Below are 18,727 nucleotides of genomic sequence, written 5' to 3' on the forward strand. Positions count from 1 at the left end.
AAAATGCAGCTTACATCCTAGGGCTCCACAGGGAGCCAGACCATTTAGCAACACAATCAAGTAAAATGTATAGTGATTTAAGAGAGCTAAGCCCTGGGCATCAACTTCCCAAAAGGCAGTGTGAGGGGCACAGCAGACCCTTTAACCAGGAAGCAGTCATTTGCTGAAAATTATTAAACACACACACACACACACACACACACACACACACACACAAACATTTAGGGTTTCTAAAAATTGTCCCAGGGTTATGTAGCTAATGGAGAGACATCTACTCAAGAAAACCTACCAAATCTTGGTAACAGTGAGTCTGTGGCATGTGAGCCATACCACTCATCCTCCCCTTCCCTCCAACACAGACCGGTGTGCTGGAAACTCTACTCTAGGAGTATGCAGCCAGGACGATGGGGCTCCCTCTCTCCTGGCTCTGTGTCTAGGGCTATGGTTTCACCTAGGGAGGGGCCCCCTCAAAGTCTGGCGACGCCCTGCCCCTGCAGAGGAGCCCTGCTGTAGTCAGAGCAGACTGTGGGGTAATGTATGGCCCAGGGTATTGTTGGGAACAATAGAACAATCGGCTGGCAGTTAGTGGCGGCTGACGTCTGGGTGTTGGCAGTAAAGATGGGCCAGCCCAGTGAGTGCTCAGGGAAGCGGTGCCTGCCCTCTGAGCTGCACACTGCTGGGGAAGCAGGCCTCACTCAGCTTGTCTAGCCGTCTACTAAACAAACAAGCAAACAAGACGTTCCCGGAAAGGGAGGGGGACCTGTGTTCAGAATTGCTGTAATACGTTATCTAAAATGTTCCCTTTTCAACTCTCCCATGAGTCATGCAAAGAAACGAAGAGTGTGACCCATTCACAGGGAGAAAAGTAGGCGAGAGAAACGGCCTGTGAGGGTGCCTACATGTCAGATTTACCCAAGACTTCCAAGCCGCTGGCATACATTCAAAGCATGGCAAGAAACTGTCTAGAATATTCAAAGAAAGCATGATGACAATATTCATTATAGAGAAAATATCGATAAAGAAAAATTATTTTTTTTTAATTGTTAAAAGTGAAATTTTTGCAATAAAATTTAATAACTGAAATGGAGAATTCACTAGATGATCTGAACAATAGATTTCATCTGGAGGGAGAAAGAATTTGAAAACTTGAAGGTAGATCGATAAAGATTATGCCATCTGAAGAATGGGGAGAAAAAGAATGAGGGAAAATGGGAAATGTGGGGTATTGTTAAGCATACCAACATATGCATAAAGGGGCCAGCTAAAGGAGAAGAGACAGAGAAAGGAGCAGAAAAAAGTATTTGAAGAAATAATGGCAGAAACTTTCTAAGTCTGATGAAAAATGTTAGTCTGTACTCCAAGTCTGTAAACTGAGACACACCACAGTCAAAATGTTGAATGACAAAAAGAAAATCTTTAAAGCACTAAGAGAGAACAACTCATCACATATAATCCAGCAAGAATAACAGCTGATTATTCAGTCTTGGCAAAGAGTTTGGCAATTCCTTAAAATGTTAAACAGAGTATGGCCCAGCAATTCCATTCCTATCATTATATCCAAGAAATATAAAAACATTCATCCTCACAAAAACTTGTACACAAATGTCTATGGTAGCATTATAGATGATAGTCAAAAAGTAGATACAGCCCACATATCCATCAGTTGATTCAATGGAAGTATGTAGATTCAATGGAATATTATTCAGCGATAAAAAAGAATGACACTGTATAAAGCTGCAACATGAATGAACCTTGAAAGTATTACATGAAATGAAAGAAACCAGTTGTAAAATTAAAAAAAAAATCACAGTATATTATTCCATTTATATGAAGTGTTGTGAATGGGCAAATTTATAGAGACAAAAAGTATATGTGTTTGCCTAGGGCTGGAAACAATGGGGCAAATGGGGATTGATTACTAAGGGGTTTCTTTGTGGTTGCTGAAAGTGTTCTAAAATGATATCCTACTTAATAAAAGCCCAGCAACCAAAAGGCGCAACAACTAGAACCGACTAACCAGTCACTATTACACACTCTGACCACCAGGGGGAAGACATTCAGTGCACGAGCTGCCCCCTGGTGGTCAGTGCGCTCGCACAGTGAGAGCATTGCTGGGCTGACGGGGATGAGTGCCTATCCCCACAGGCCACTCACCCCCACCAGTGCATAAATCCCATGTACCGGGCCTCTAGTCACAATAGTAATTGCCTAACTATAAACATACTAAAACCTATTTAACCATGCACTTCAATTGGATGAACTGTATGATATGTCAGGAGTCCTAAAGAGAAAAATATAGTAGGGAAAATTTTGGCAAAATTAGGGAGGTGGAAGGAAGGACAATTTCAGGGCAGGAGGGCTATAGGTGACACTCTTGAGTCTTGAAAAGTTGACAGAGTAAGCTATGCTACTCTCTGCACAAGGAACATTTCAGAGGGAAGGACAAGTGCAAAGACCTGGAGGCAGGCAGGTGCCCGCTGTGTTTGGGGGCCAGTGTTCCCGGGCCGGCGGGGCAGAGAGTAGCAGCGGAAGTATCCGGGGCATAGACCCCAAGGGCCCTCCTCGGAGATGAGCGGCACTGGGGAGGCGTGGAGCAGAGCACGACAGGCTCTCGTGTTGGTTTTCAGAGAGCCACTGGGTGCAGTTGGCAGGTGAGCCGAGCTGACGGTGGCTGTCACCGCCGCCCAGCAGAGAGGGCGGTGGCTTGGAGCAGGGTGAGAATAACGCGGGTGGTGGGGAGCAGTCAGATTCTACATTTTGACGGCAGAGCCTACAGGACTGAACAAGGGTTACAAAACGTTCCATGTGAATGGTCAGATAATGCGTTAGGCTTCGCAGGCCACGCAGTCTCTGATGCAACTGCTCAGCTCTGCTCTTGGAGCATAAATGTGGACAGTGCTTGATGAATGGGCACAATTGTGTCCCAACAAAGCTGTGTTTGCAAAAACTGAAGCAGACCGGATTTGGCCAGTGGGATGTGGTTCGCCAGCTCCTAGATTAGATGTTGGGGACAAGAGAAAGAAAAGAGTCAAGAGTGACTTGAAGATGCTAGTTCTTAACCCCTGGAGAGACGACGGAGTTGCGTTGAACCGGGAGAGTGAGTCCTGCAGAAGGAACAGGTGTGATCTGGACTCAGTAAGTCTGAGAAGCCTTTTCGACATCCCCTTGTAGGCGTGACAGAGGCAGGGAGATATGGAAGCCTTGAGCTCATGGGAAAAGTCCGGCCTGGACTCCTCAGCACAAAGGTGGATTTAAAACCCTAGTTCAGTGGTCGGCAAACTTATTAGTCAACAGAGCCAAATATCAACAGTACAACGATTGAAATTCTTTTGAGCCGAAAACTGACTTCTGCGCATGGGCCACGAATTTTCAATAGCACTGTATGTGCACGCCCGCATGTGGTATTTTGTAGAAGAGCCACACACAAGGGGCCAAAGAGCCTCATGTGGCTCACGAGCCAGTTTGCCAACCACTGCCGTAGACCAGATCAAACACGAAAAGTAGAGAAAAAGTAGAGGCCCCAGGACTGAGCCCCAAGTTTAGCTGTCAGGGAGAGGAGGGGGAACCAACAAAAGCACCTCCTGGAAGCTGGGAAAGTATTTCAGAGAAGTTCCCTCTATCCTTCCCTTTCCTACTCCCAAATCAAGCTGGAATACAAATGAGCAATAGCATGTGCTTACAGGAACAATTCTGAATTCTCTCCAACTTCTACTGTAGATAAGAATAATTATTGTCAAACTTTTCATTCATCCAACAGATGTTCCTTAGCTGTCAGGTCTCCAGGCGCTGGGCTGGGTGCTTGGAATAGCGCAATGAGCCAAAAAGGTACAGTTCCTGACCTCAGAAAGCATAGAGCAAGAGCGAGAGCGAGAGCGAGAGCGAGAGAGGGAGAGAGAGAGAGATGTTAACCATGGTCACCTCAGAAAGCATAGAGCGAGAGCAAGAGCAAGAGCAAGAGCTAGAGGGAGAGGAAGAGAGAGAGAGAGGGAGAGGGGGAGGGGGAGGGAGAGGGGGAGAGAGAGAGGGGGGGAGAGAGAGAGAGAGAGGGAGAGAGAGATATTAACCATGGTCATTAACACTCACATACCCGCTGACCAAGGCTGTAGGTCTATAAAACAGGAAGAGAAGTCAGAAGGGAAGTACACACACCGAGGACAGCAGGAACATGAGTTCTGTACAAAGGACTGATCTCGGTGGAGGACCAGGGACCCTTCTGCATCTTTCTCTGTTTTTAATAATGTCTTTTCCTGCCTACCACACCCCGATGGTGACACACCTAGTTTTTGAAAGGCTGAGTGGGGACCTTCGAATTAGAGGGAGAAATGCAGACTTTGGAATCAGGGCCAGGACCAAGTCTCCGCTGTGGGTCCTAGGGCCGTTCCTGCATTCTCTGTGACCTGTGTCCTCACCCATCTACGTAGTATGGAGTCACAGATGCCACAGGTTCTGATTATGGTGAGGCCTAAAGGAGAGGAAATGTACAACACACCTGGGAGAGACGTTCTCCCCATTCCTGGAGAAGAACAGTATGTCAGTGTGTACATTGGTGACGTTTTTCCTTCCAGGATAATTTTCCCAAGGCAGATATTTGCTGCCAGTTTGCAATTGTATGAGGTTGGGCCTTTTCGTCTTTTACCGGGGCATCTCCCCTTGTCAGCATCTCCCTGAGGGAGCGTGCAGGGGGTGGAGGGCCTGCAGTAGGAAGTGCTGGGAGACCAGAGCCTCCGTGTGCAGTGCCTGCTGGCTCTCCGGTCCTTTCCCAAGGAAAAGATGCAGTGTTTTCTTCAGCTGTTTAATGAAAATTAGTAGTTCCCAAAAGCTGCTATACATGTAGCTTTCATTATCTCAGACAAAAGTAATGTTTGCTAACACATCATGTCAACTTTAGCAATATTTTCGTGGAAATGTACAGTGGTAAGCACGTTTAAATCCTTGGTGCAGCTTTTAATCTTTTTCTGGGGACGGAGCGAAATCTCCAGCAGTCTTTCATTTTGATTTGCCCAGTGTAGCTGGTTCATATTGCTCCTTTAAATTAATGCCATTAAGGGAGGATAACGGGCTCTGTTAAAATGTTGTGCAATGGATTAAGTATTGGGATCGAGAATAATTAAAATGCGTGAAATGTGGCTGATTCCTAAGATGATAGAAAAAAGAAAAGGCCACTTTTCTGGATTTAAAGCATGCCGGATTATTTATCACAAGATATGGAAATGTGCCCGTGGCCCAAAAAGCATTTTTGTTCATGGAATCTTAAACAAATGGAAGAGAAAGAAGAGGTTTGGGAGGGAGTTGGGCAGTGAGGGAGGGAGGGGGGTGGTCATCCTTATATTTATCATGAGCACTTTCTCGTTGCACCTCCATTCTTACCCCCTCTTTGACAAGTGGGGAGTAATAGTGACCCTTGCAATCTGCTGGGTACTGTGCTTGAATCACTTAGCGCATCCAATCTTACCCACACCTGTGGTAGGTAGACATCTTCATTTTTTTGATGGGGAAACCGAGTCTCAAAGGTGAGTGGCTGTTGTTCCCAGGGCCATGAGGCCAGCAGACAATGGATCCAGATCTGAATTGAGATCCTTGTGTTGGGCTCTTCCTCTGGCAAGGCCCTGCTTGTGTTGGGGGCAGATCATTATAAATCAGAGTTGGGAAAGCGGCTAGGAACTCCTGAGGAGGCTCTTGTATGAGCGCTTGCTTCTTTCCTAGGCGGGCCGCTCGCCTCTGTGGTGCCTTATGCAGCTTACCCGCATGCAGCAGAGTCACAGTCTCACCCTCTGCATGGCTATGGGGTGGGTGTTGTTCGTTAATTTTAAAGGTTGCTGAAAATCAGGAATGTGTTCTCCCTTTTAGGACAAAACAGATGCAACTTGGACGTTCAGTGTTCACTTAGGATGATCATTACTTCCTTGATGATAAACATCCCTTTGCTTTCAGATAGTAAGGGTTTAGTACATTGTGCTATTTAAAAAAAATAAAATAAAATGAATTTACGTAGCAAAAATAAGAATTGCCGGCATTAGACATTACCACGGTTCCCCGAAGCTTGCTCTTCTCCTCTTCCTGAGCATCTACTTCCCTGCCCCCTTGCAGGTGGGTGAGGTCATGGGACTAGTTCGACCAACAGTGATATCATTCCCCTTCAAGGTGAAACACCTAAAACGCCAGTGCTCTCTCCGTCTGTGGCAGTGGCCTGGGAATGATGTGAAAGATCCCAGACACACAGAAGGGACCAGGCCAGATCCCTGAGTCACTGCTTGGAATGGAGGTGCCGGAAGAGCCGCTGGACCTCCAGCCAAGTGTGTATGAGTGAGAAATCAATGTTTCTTGTGTTAGATCCCTGAGATCTATGATTATTTGTTACTGCATAATCGCCTTGCCTAGCCTATCCCAATGCACATAACAATTTCTTTGTCAGCCTCCTCTCCCTCATTTAAAAACTTCTACTGAGTTTTGAAATTTAGATGTCTGAGAACCACACTTGAGTAGGTTACTTGAAACTATATAACCCCCCTCTCTCTCTTTCTCTCTCTCTCTCTCTCTCTCTCTCTCTCTCTCTCTATATATATATATATATATATATATATATATGTATGTATGTATGTATATATATATATGTATATATATATGTTTATATTTGTATGGAATTTCTGCAGTAATCCTATATAATAAAAGTCTAATATGCAAATCGACCGAACGGTGGAATGACTGGTCGCTAAGATGTGTACTGACCACCGGGGAGCAGACACTCAACGCAGGAGCTGTCTCCTGGTGGTCAGTGCACTCCCACAGGGGGAGCCCCGGTCAGCTAGAAGCTGGGCTCACAGCTGGTGAGTGCAGAAGTGGTGGAAGGAGCCTCTCCTGCTTCCTCAGCAGGCGGACATCCCCCAAGGAGTCCCCGACTGTGAGAGGGTGCAGGCCGGGTTGAGGGACTGTCCCCTCCCAGCCCATGAATGTTGTGCACCGGGCCTCTAGTTAATAAATAATAATACAAGAATAAACTTTGTGCTTCACATATTCAGAACTGTAAATCTACTTTTGCCAACCAATATATGTATATTTGTGTATATGTGTGTGTATAATTTTTAAGAACTATATTCTATGTCTCATTATGTATAGAGAGAATATGGTTCTTTAAAATTATATGTCATTATAATACACACACAATAACACATACTTTTAAATAAAATAAACTTCAGTGAATTTATGACTTTCATTAGATGTGTGATTTGAGACTTTTGTAATATCCTCATAGTAATTAGTATTTCACAATAGCAGGATCAAAAGGTACTGATCTGAGCCAGCTAGGACTAATGCTGTCTTTACCTTTTTATTTATTTCCTGCTATCCTCACCGAGGATATTTTTTGCATTAATTTTTTTTTAAGATTGGAAGGGAGGGGGAGAGACAGAGAGAGAGAAACACTAATGTGAGAGAGACACATCGATTGGTTGCCTCCCACGGGTGCCCCAACCAGGGCCAGGGATCAAGTCTGCAACAGAGGTATGTGCCCTTGACTGGAATCTAACCCAAAACCCTTCAGTCCGCTGTCCTACACTCTAACTACTGAGAAAACTGGCTAGGGCCATCTTGATCTTTTTAAAGTCTTCCAGGGGTCCTCAAACTTTTTAAAGTGGGGGCCAGATCACGGTCCCTCAGAGAGCTGGAGGGCCGGACTATATGAACTACTAATTCCTACTGTAACACCTCGGCTGCGCTCACTGCCCAAAAAACCTGGCCGGCCGGATCAGACTCCTCTGCGGGCCGCATGTGGCCCGCGGGCCGTAGTTTGAAGACGCCTGTTTAGACCAAGACATTACCATTGCTCTGAGTGACCCAGGTCAGTCCTATCATCTCAGCATTCAAAAGTCTTCCAAAGGGTCTAGGAAATCCCTCTATGGTTCATTTAAAATCAATTCCTTTTTATTTTGCACCTATTGATATAGAGATTAAAAATTGTTCCATGCTGGCCTAGCTGGAGTGGTTCAATGGTTGGGTGTCATCCCATGCACCAAAAGTTCGTTGTCCGAGCAGGGAACATGCCTGGGTTTCAGGCTCGGTCCCCAGTAGGGGTGTGTAGGAGACAGCTGATGGATGTTTTTATCTCTCTCTGCCTCTCCCTTCCTCTCTCTGAAATCAATAAAAACTTTTTAAAAAAACTGTTCCCATGCCTGTCCTCATTGAAAGCCACAGTCCGGGCCGTCACACATTCTTGTCTTCTGAGGAGTAACCAGCAGTGATCAGTCCTGTCCCCTTAATCCTCTAACAAGATTTTGACTAATGCCGGCGAGGTGGGAGCGATGATTTGATTTTCCCGCACGTGCGGAGCGCCGCTTCGTCATGACCTGCCCGTGTCAGGCTGACCCGGTGCCCATGCAGACAAGGCTTTTCCCTCTGCACTTGTGTGAACACTTTTCCTCATACCCGTGTTCTTTCTCCTGCGTGCAACGCCCTCTCCAGCAACTGAAGTTTGACCTTGGCTATTTTAGCAGTCTTTTCACTTATGGTTTCTGGATATTTTCTCATATTGAAATAAATTATTTTGGGACGTCCACCTGACTCCAATTAGACTTTTCTTGACTTCTGGTCACCTCAACCACAATCAGTCTTGTCCTCCTTGATCCTGTTCCTAACTACTCTAAGTAGTCAGGACCGTTTATGTAAACACCTTATTATCCTATCTAAATAGAAAGTTCTGAAGGTTGGCAGCTGCAGCCTTGTCTCCCAGCAGGGCCCTGCATTCCACAGAGTCCCATTAACTGCCGAGGGGCTCATATGTGCTGCCTGTTCTCCCCCATCCCCCCGCCCCAGAAGTCTAAGCTCATCTGTATTTTTTTGTGAAAGCAGTGTGAGTTTTGTCCCAGTTTACCAGATCTCTGAAATTTTCAAAGTCGGTATTGCCTCACCTGGTCTAATACCTGACAGCGTATTTGCCAAAAATCCATCCTGAATGGTCTCCAGGATGAAAATAATTGTCGCCAGAAGTTATCGATCCACGGCTTGTGTTATTTCAGTGATCTGCGAAGACCATGCACGGATCCCCAGCGCTCCCTTACCCTCCCCTTCTCCCCACTCCCCTTCCGCCTCCGTGGGTGGTCACAGAAAACGGGCCTTCAGAAGGCCTTCAGAGCTTGCTCTGCACCATCTCCTCCTGCTTGTGATTGGACCTTTGAGAACCCTGCACCAGCACTAGCATAGCCCGAGTCCACTCTCCTCTAGGCGCTTGCTGAAGTGTCTTCCCCTTGCATTCCCAAACTCAGTGAAGGCAGGGCCCGCCCTTGTGTTGGTCACCACGATGCCCACCAGGCCTGACACAGTCACGGGCAGATCTTAGGAGTTCACCACGGAAATATGGACGAGTGGACGAAGTGCCCTGCTCCTTAGACAGGGCCCTCCTGCCCGCAGGCCGCCGCAGAGCAGGAGCCGGGTGCCTGTGCCGGTGGTCATTCTCCTGCTGCGTCCCATTGCGGGGCAGACCAGGTGTTTATGATGTGCCCGTAGGAGGAGCCAGGCCGCAGCTCGCCCGCATTAGGTGGGCTTTTGAGCTGTGGCCTGGGAATGGGGGTGATTCTGCCGTCTTCCTGTTCCCCTTCCTTCCCGCCCTTTGAACCCAGTCTAGTGACTTAGCTGATCAGTGCCAAAAGTTCCCAGGAAAGCATTGGCATGTCCACCACCTTCAGCTGCCAGCTGTTGCATGTCTGCTGTGTGCTCCGCCCATGCTAAGGGCTGCCCATTCATTCTCATTTGATCCTCAAAATAGCCCTGCAAGGGAACACACTGTTGTTCCTGCCGAAAAGAACCTGATCATGGAGTTAGCAAGTGTCCGAGGCAGGGTCTGTCCCCAGGCAAGCCGTCGATCCCATGTTATAGAGTCACTTCTTATGAAGTTGAGAGTCATGTGTCTTATCTATTCCAGACGAAAATTAATCTTGTCACTTTGTGTGCCAGCTTTCCTCTTCATTGCTTCTCCGACAATCACTGTGAATCGCTGCTCATAATTCTGCTATGATCACGCTGACCAGCAGGAGGTCAGAGGGCAGTGGGTGCAGATGGAGAAACTGGAGCATAGAAAGTTGGGGTGATCTGTGCATGGCCACACCGGGGTCAGATGTCACTGCTTCCCCTCGGCCATTGGTGGCTTCACACCGTTGTGTTGGCTGTTCTACTTCTTGGCGGGTGTTGAGGGCTCGGGGCTCTGTCCGCTCCCTCTCATGCTCTGGTCTGTGTGACGGAGACTTAAGGCAGAGGTTTCCTCCTTCCATCGCACTCTGTTTCTGTTGGTGAAGTTATTCCAGGTCCTGTGATTTTCACCATGAAAGGTCCGTGAACCAGAGAGAAGCATCTGAAGGAAGTAATTAAGCATTAGTAATACAATTACCTCTAACAAAAGACCGTTTAACTTCCCCACACCCAACAGGAAATTCACGTGCAGCTTCCGGAGCTCTGGCTGGAAGGGCGGGGCACAGCCCAGTGCCTCACTCAGGTGGAGTGTCGGCTCTGGCGCTGGTTGCTTGGTCCTCAGGCCAGCTGTGTGCATAGTGGCCCTCCCTCCCCTCCCCCAGTTCTCCTTCCCTCCCCCTAAGGAGCCCACCCCAACCTGTGCTTATCACAGGCACAAGGTCCAGATTATTGGCTTGTGCTCGCCTCTCACATGGCCAGGGTACCACATCGGCAGCTTGAAAGGACAATTGATTTTAAACAATGTATGGTGACCATGAAAATACTCAGAGGGTAGAATCAATGGCCATCCTGTGAAAGGAAAGCCTTAGTGAATTTTTCTGAATTTGTTCATAATGTCAAACACAACTTATGTGACACTGTGTCTGTCAATCCTCACCACAGCTCCCCTCAGTGTTTTCACTGTATTGCACTAAAACATGAGCTCCAGAAGAGCAAACACTGTGCATAACACAGAGTAGGTGCCTGGATAATATGTATTGAATGAAGGATGGCACAGAAAGAAATGGAAGACCCCTAAGTTACTTTTCTGAGGCCACATTACTAGCAAAATACTAAACCAAGACTTGAACCCAGGGCTGTCTAACTCTCCGTGATTGCTTGGCCAGACCGCTTTGTTGGTGCAGAGAAATGAAGATCGAGACACAAAAGTGTTTAACCAGGATCGAAGCTCCAGCCGGAAGTCAAGGAAATGTGGCTTCCGGCCCATCCTTGCTGAAATCTCAGGGAGACCTTGGAAAAGGCCCTTCTCCTCTCAAAGCCTCAGCTTCCAAATCTGTAGAATGGAGAGAAGGGAGCAGTGCTGCCCAAGGCTCTAAATGCCCTCACATGCCCCGGGCAGATGTATGCTTTGTCATCTCCCAAGCTCACCGGGAGCTGGGGCCAGGGGTGGAAAGAGGGGGTGACTGATTCACCACCCTAGCACGCTGAGGAAGGGACCCCAATGCGTTTTATTTCAGGAATGCACAAGAATCCAAGGACAGCACCCCCTCCAGCTAACAAACACCCTGAAGTGAAAGTTGACGGGAAAAGAAAGTAGAGGCATTTGAAGGCTTCACAGCTTTTTTTTTTGGGGGGGGGGGGGGGGGAAGAAGGGAGGTGGTGGGGGGGAGAACTGCTTTCACTCCTGGGCTGTTGCAGCTATAATCTGAAGCAGGCGCTCACTTTGATAACTGCCCAGATCTGACACCCTGCAGATAAGAGCACCACTTTCAAAAGAAGCAGAAAAAAACAGCCGCGTCTCTTTAAAGCCTCCCTTCCTGTCTGTGATATTTTTGTGCGCCATGAGAGGACGCCTATCTCGAGCCTCTGCATCCAGCCGGGGCTTTCTCCTGTCTCCCTGGCTTGGGGATTATTGATTGGGAAGGCAGGGCTAATTTACATGTAAATAAATCTCCGCGCTGGGCAGCGGGGACAGGATGTCCAGATGCCAAGACTGGCTTTTGCTGACGTCACGGCCTCATTAGCATGCGGGGGATGCGAGCACTGCAACAGCGACTTCTCCTCCAGCACCTCCAGCAGCTCCTCCGCCGCCGCCGACAGTTTTTATTTTTCTGGCCAGAGTCGCGCATTTCCTGGTTCCGAGGCTGGGCTCGTGCTCTGCGACCAGCTGACTGGTTGCCCCGGGGCTGGCTCCGGATCAGCTGGTGACGCTCAGGCTGGGGTCTGAGACTTCCTGCAGGCTGGTGGGCTGAAGGCAGCGAGGTGCTGGGAAGGCAGTGGATCCGCGATCCCATCCTCAGAGGGAGAGAGGGAGGGAGGGGAAGAAGTCACACTTTGCCCTGCCTGGCGGCTCCCCAGCAGGAGCGGGGCAGCCGAGCTGCGTGCTGTGCACGGATGCTGAGATGCTGAGCAGCCCGCTCCTGCCTGCCGCCGGCTCCAGGCAGGGTCCAGCTTTGCAGAAGGGTTTCTAGGAGAGAAGATGCGTTGGCTGCCTGTGGTCCTGCTCGCGTTCCTGGAAGCCACGCTCCGGCCGAAAGTGAACTGGGGCAACTGACAAGCCCAGAGGGTCTGGCGGACGCTCCTGGGAGAGTGGGCATCTCATCTTCCTAGGAGGTAGGTAAGGAATTTGCTCTAAATCACACCTTAAGCAGCAGCCTGTTTGCTGACGGGGATGGGAGCGCTGGGTCTGGAGGCTTGGCTCCGGGGGAGGACATGAGGCCTCCATTATCGTAGTGAGGTGGCATGGTGAGTGGCCCCGGGCACGGCACATTTTGCCTTCCTTGTGCTCATTAGGAAGCTCAGTTGCAAAGTCACAGCCACAGAGCTAAGTCCTATTGCATTAAAGCAGCATCTCTCCAACAGAAGTGCAGTTACCTTTTTAAGAATAATAATAGATGGGGAGAGGGTTTAAAAACTGGACACCTGGGACGGTGCACAGCAGTCATTTTAGCTCAGAAGTCAGCACCATCTGAGGAGCCGGAGAAGGAGACCGCGGCCGAGACGGCCAGGTAGAGCCGTGAGGCTCCAGCTGCTCGGGGTTAATTTTAGCCAGAGCGTTCGGGTGGGAACGGTGACATAGCTCCGGAACATGACTCAGTGTGCTCCCCACACCGGGCTTCTCGCGGGAGTGTGCATGGTTAGGGCTCCTCTCTCTCTCCGTTTTCTGAAAACCAATCCTAGCACCGCTAATCTGCCGTGGAGGTCTTATGATGAACACAGGTATTCAATCCCATTATTGTTATGGGGTCTCAGAAGATGCTCAGGTCCAGCAGGACTTTTGTGAACTATAAATAATCCCAGCCGGGCCAGATCACGGAGGGTGAGTGGTCCATGCCAGATGCGATGCCATCCACACCCGGCCATGCGTGGCTCTGTGTAAGTAAGGCACAAGGGTTGTCTTCCCAGCGAGAGTTCTGCCTCGAGTCAGAGTCAGTGCATCCATGACCCCCTCCGGGAAGGGCTCAGTGTGCCATGCACACACAGACACGGACCCCGTGTGCCAGGCTGCCGTTTGCTTGGTTTGAGCATCTTTTCCCGGAGGGTGTTTTAGACCATCTCAGTGAGACCTCAAGTAAAGGAGGTTGCCCGGCCTCCTTCCGAGGCCCCCCTGGCTGCTCTGCTCCTGCCGCCTCGGGGCTCCCTGGCTGCAGACACTGACACAGAGGGGTCAAGATGAGTGTTCCCATGGGCTCCAGAGGAAGTCACAGCTTGGACCGAATTGCCCTATTTTGAAAATTGGGCTTTTAATCCCTCCTTGACAGCTTGTAAAGGTTTTGCCTTTCTATCAAATGCCCCCCCCCCCGAATTCTTTTTTTTAATGTGAAAATACATTGGATCCATCTAACATTCTTGTCTGTAAACAGTCGTGGGGCAGCCAGAAATAGTAAAATAGCACAGTTTTAAAGGGCAGGGTTGTCCAGGTTCTCCATGCAGTGTGTGTGTAGGGGGGGCGGGGGCGGGGGGGTGAATAGAAATATAGGAAGATGCATAGATGGAAGCTCAGGGATTGGGAAGGGAGCTTAGAGGTTAGACAGGATGGGAGGATGGTTTTAAGCACTCAGAATGGATTCAGAAAGCGCTAAAGGCACTGCGAGTTTCCTCTCTGAGCACTAATTCCTGTCTGTATAATCGGAGAGCAGTGGGACCTCTAGGCAGGGGGACAGGCATAAGGAGTTAATGAGGTGACATACAAAAAGCACCCAGCACAGTGCTAGTCCCATCGTGCATGCTCGGTACACGTTAGCTGTTACTGTTGTTGTCATTGTTACCTGTTCAGCCTGTGATTATACTCGCCGTCACTAAAACCACAGTCCCCTGACCGGGTGCCACGTTCACAGCCATTTGTCTGCAGGAAGGTCTCGCCGGCAGAGAGGGTGCCATCTCCAGTCACGGCCACGTCCGTTCCCACTCAAGGCAGCTTTGCACCCTGTTGGTTGACAGGATAGAGCCTATCATTTGGAGCTATGGTACGTGGCAGGATTAAAAGTGACCAGGTGGTACCATGAGAAGCATTTTAGCGCAGGCCCCCTGAAGGAAGCCCCTCTGTTTGGGCAGCTGACAAGCCACACGCCTAAAGCTGTGGGATCCAAACGGCGTTTCTGGATTTCTGTTTGCATGTCCCTTCTGCACCAGCTTCGCAAAGGAGAGGCAGTTCTGCTCTTTCTTTGTTGTGTGGACGCTTAGCGTCTTCTCCCTCCTGGGAGGCCTTTGAATATGTGGGTGGCGCCTCAGCATGGATGCCACCACGTGGGCGACTTCTGTTCATGGGCCAGCTATTCGGGACAAGGAGCAGGCCTCCCTGCCACCTCCTCACGGCCCAGGCCTCTGCTCTGAGGTTGTCCCCTGACAAGATACGCCTTTGCCACATCCCTGCCCTCCCTCCTCCTGTCACGAGCATACTTCAGTCACATGGTTTGATGGCTGCTTCTTCCTCTCCTCCCAGCATCTTCCTTTTAAAGTTAGGAACTTGGACTCAGGGGTAGGTCTGAAGGACAAACTAACCATGAATTAAAGGAGCCGGAGGAATCTAGCCCAGAGCTTTTTCTCGGGAAACTCAGAACTGAGACCTGATCATTTCAGGTTGCCACCGGTTCTCAGCGAAGTTGTGTTTTGCGTGGAGAATGGTAAATAGCCCACCTCCCGGGTCTCCGGTTGTATCTGTGGTCCTGGGAGAGTTGCCTCCCCTCTCTGGACTTGGTTTCTCATGTGAAAACTGGAAATAAACTCCTCTGGACTCGTGGCTGTGACTCCGTGGCTGCACGCCCCTGTCCAGTTCGCCGTGCCTCCTGGGTGTTGGCTTTATTTCCTTCCGGTGTGGAGGACCTTCCTATTCCCACGCAATCCCAACCTGCGAACACCAGGGGGCAGTGGTTATAATGCTCATTTTTACAGGAAACTGCAGGCCAGAGAGGGAAATAAACAGCACTTAGCTGAATGACACAGTTGGTGACAAATCTCCACCCGCCAACTACGCATTGGCTGCAAAGGCCGAGTGGGCACGGTTCAATGCCACCCTCTGCCTGTCATCCCTCTGCCCGCCACCCTTCTGCCCTGCCTTGAATTAGCAGAAACTTTGGTCTTCAGAAGCCCCACGCCATGGTCTACTCTCTTCTCTGCTGTTTTCAGATGCACAAGAGTCAAATGCTGTCTCCCAGACAGAAATTCTAGGTGACATTGGGGTGAAGACCCACTAAAACCTTTCCCTGTCTTCTCCTTCCCGGTTATCATCAATGGCTGCTCGTGACTGTGAATGGCCACAAACGAAGAAGTTGGGGGCGGGGCATTGGCAAAATCTGTTTCCCTCGTTGATGCTCTTGATTGGCACTTACCACTTGGCTCTTGTCCTAACCTGTAAAGGTGTTTTGTTTTTTTGTTTTGTTTTTTATTGATTTTTTACAGGGAAGAAGGGAGAGGGATAGAGAGTTAGAAACATCGATGAAAGAGAATCATCATCAGTTGCCTCTTGCACACCCCCTACTGGGGATGTGCCCACAACCAAGTACATGCCCTTGACCAGAATCGAACCTGAGACCCTTCAGTTTGCAGGCTGACGCTCTATCCACTGAGCCAAACCGTTTTCGGCAAAAAATCGGGACTTTTTTTTTTTTTAAGATATTTTATTGATTTTTTACAGAGAGGAAGAGAGAGGGATAGAGAGTGAGAAACATCGATGAGAGAGAATCATCGATCAGCCGCCTCTTGCACACCTCCTACTGGGGATGTGCCCGCAACCAATGTACATGCCCTTGACCCGAATCGAACCTGGAACCCTTCAGTCCGCAGGCTGATGCTCTATCCACTGAGCCAACCGGTTTCGGCCTAACCTTTAAAGGTTTTTAATGAAACATTCTCATTGTTATCATACCGTGTGTGTGTGTGTGTGTGTGTGTGTGTGTGTGTGTGTGTAAATAAGCGGAGAAGAACATGTTGCAATAAGATCACACTGAGCTTCCAGCAGCGCTGATCTCCAAAATCTCCGCCGGGGACCTGGCCAGTGGAGGTTGGAGACCGGTTTTCTGTTTCCTCTGGCCTGTTGTTGGAGCGGTTCTTTGTTTGGAGTCTGAAACCCGCAGGCTTGCTTATTCTGTTATTTCCCTGGGGACAAGGGAGAGGAGAAAAGAAACAAGGAGAGCCAGAGAAGGAGAGATTGGATGGAGGAGCTGGAGGAGGGGAGAGGGAGGCCAAATGAAGAAGCAGCTAGGAGACACTCAGCACCATCTCCCACCCCCGGGAAGGGCAACGCTGAAGAAGACAAGAGCCTCTGCTGCTTCTGCTGAAATGCCTCTCCCTCCCCACCTGTCCCTCAGAACTCCGGGGCAGCCATTTCCAGTCCTAGACCTTACTCATGGCCACATCTTTCCCCCAGAGCACCACGGCCCATTTTAAACAGCGCATTAACTTAAAAGGGCCCGTTTTCCAGGACAGCATGAGCCTGCCTTTCCTTGCTGGGTGTAGAGGGCAAACACAGTTGGCTGTCGGGTCTGTAAACATCAATCTGGCTGAACCGAGGCCTCGGCTTTTCTGAGAGCTGACACAGAAGAGGAGCAGTGACACTGGAGGGTGGGAGGCCCAGGGGTCACATCCTAGTGGGCAGGGAAGGCCGTGGGGAGGGCGGGGCTGGCCTGGCTGAGAGCGCTTCCAGAGTCAGGCCCACCAGAGCGGCGGGATGAGTCTGTGCAAGGAAGAAGCAACAACGATCTCCTCCTTCTTCCTGGTCCTGCATCTGAGCTGCTTGCATGGCACCATTGACCCTGGGGTGGCACAGAGATGGGGCGACCAGGGGCCGTCGTGAGTTGCCTACGCCCCTCTGGCATTGGGAGTGCGTTGGGACCAGCTCCCCCCTCGCCACCCCTTGGCTCCTTAAAATCCAGCCTTGCAAGTATTACCCAGCCCCATCCAGGGTTAAAAGTAACCGGGACAGGAATTCTCAGCATTTTGTTTCACTTGGGCGGGATGCCATTTTTCCAGCTCTTTTCTTGGCATCCATTCATCAGCTGTGAGTCCTCAGAGATGCTTGTTCATGAAAATTCCAGGGCTCAGCTGAAAACAGCCCCGCTTTCTGTGGTCGTCGGGTCAGCTGGCTTTCAGGGCAGCTGTTAGTATATATAGACGTGTATATTTTGGGTGTCTGTGTATCTGTATATAGTCTGGGCGTTAGTGCTTATGTAAACGTATAGAAGAAATAATAACTGTTGCAGATTGAGCACCTACTCCGTGCTAGCTGACACGAAAGCTGGAGAAACCAAAACTCTTAGAAGTTAAATAATAGAAGAAATAATAACTATTGCAGATTGAGCACCTACTGTGTGCTAGCTGACATGAAAGCTGGAGAAACCAAGACTCCTAGAAGTTAAGTTGGCCGCATTACACAGGAAGAAAGAGTGAAGCTGGGGTTCGAATCTAGCATAACCGCAGTCCAAAGCCTGAATGTCCACCACTCTAGGCCCGCTTAACTTTTCCCTGTACTACCCTCTGTGGGTGCTTTTCCTCCTGTGGATCCCTCATGGGAGAAAGACCTCATTATTTAGCTGCCGCATTGAAATCCCTTCGGCTGATCTTTTGGTAAAATTGGAAACATCCAAGAGAATATGTCAGGCACAAAAAGATCATATGGCTTCTTCACCCACAGCTTTGCATGTGGCTTTTGGAATGAAAGGGTGAGGTTGGTTGGAGAGTCAGTAAGACACACTGAGATGAGGATGAGATGCCGCAGACCAGCAGGGCAAGCCCTTTGTTGGACACAGAAGAGGAGCGAGGACACATGGGACATTGAGCTGGGCTGAGGTGTGGCCATGGGCACCAGCTAAAGTCCAGAGACAGGGGCCGAGCTTGTTGGCTCTCGATCTCTAGCTCTAGCCACGTCAGGTTCCAACCAAAATTCTTGGTTTGTCTGTCTGAGCCTCAGCTCTTTCTTCCCCAAAATAAAGGCCCTGATTCAAATGAACTGTTATGTTCTCATCTGGCACTGACCCTGGTAAGTGTGAACTTGAAGAATGAAGGCAGCCCTGTCTGTGAAGGTGTGTGATTTGCATGGCGCGCTGCTCTTGGGTGGACAACTAAAAGGTCAGGTTTTCCATCAGGACCTGACTGCTCTGTGTTAACTGTGAATCTGAGCAGCAGGAACCTTCTAGAACAGCAGTCGTCAATCTTTCGGACCTCACAGACCACTAGTGGTGCATAGACCACCGTTGGTGAGCACTGCTCTAGAGAATGACCTGAAGCTTCCTGAAAACACATTGACCTTTGGATGTTTCAGAGGTGCGAGGAGGCGAGAGGGCCCCTCAGTGTGTTGGTGCTGCCGTTTCGCTGAGAGGCCCTCCGGGCTGTGCTGTGT

General features: G+C 49.4%; 1 protein-coding gene across 4 annotated transcripts in view; it reads left to right on the forward strand.

The window, feature by feature from the left end:
* PRICKLE2 (prickle planar cell polarity protein 2) overlaps positions 1 to 18,727 on the forward strand; it is a 308,954-nt gene that overhangs the window by 193,182 nt on the left and 97,045 nt on the right. Inside the window, exon 1 of one of the 4 annotated variants that reach the window (XM_036430631.2) lies at positions 12,217 to 12,507. The exons of the other annotated variants lie outside the window; for them this stretch is intronic. The gene's annotated coding sequence lies outside the window, so the exon portion shown is untranslated. Of the gene's footprint in view, positions 1 to 12,216; positions 12,508 to 18,727 lie in introns of those variants that run through there. 4 annotated transcript variants of the gene reach the window in all.

This window comes from Pipistrellus kuhlii, unplaced genomic scaffold (genome assembly GCF_014108245.1).
Source record: "Pipistrellus kuhlii isolate mPipKuh1 unplaced genomic scaffold, mPipKuh1.p scaffold_m20_p_11, whole genome shotgun sequence".
NCBI classification, from domain to species: Eukaryota; Metazoa; Chordata; class Mammalia; order Chiroptera; family Vespertilionidae; genus Pipistrellus; species Pipistrellus kuhlii.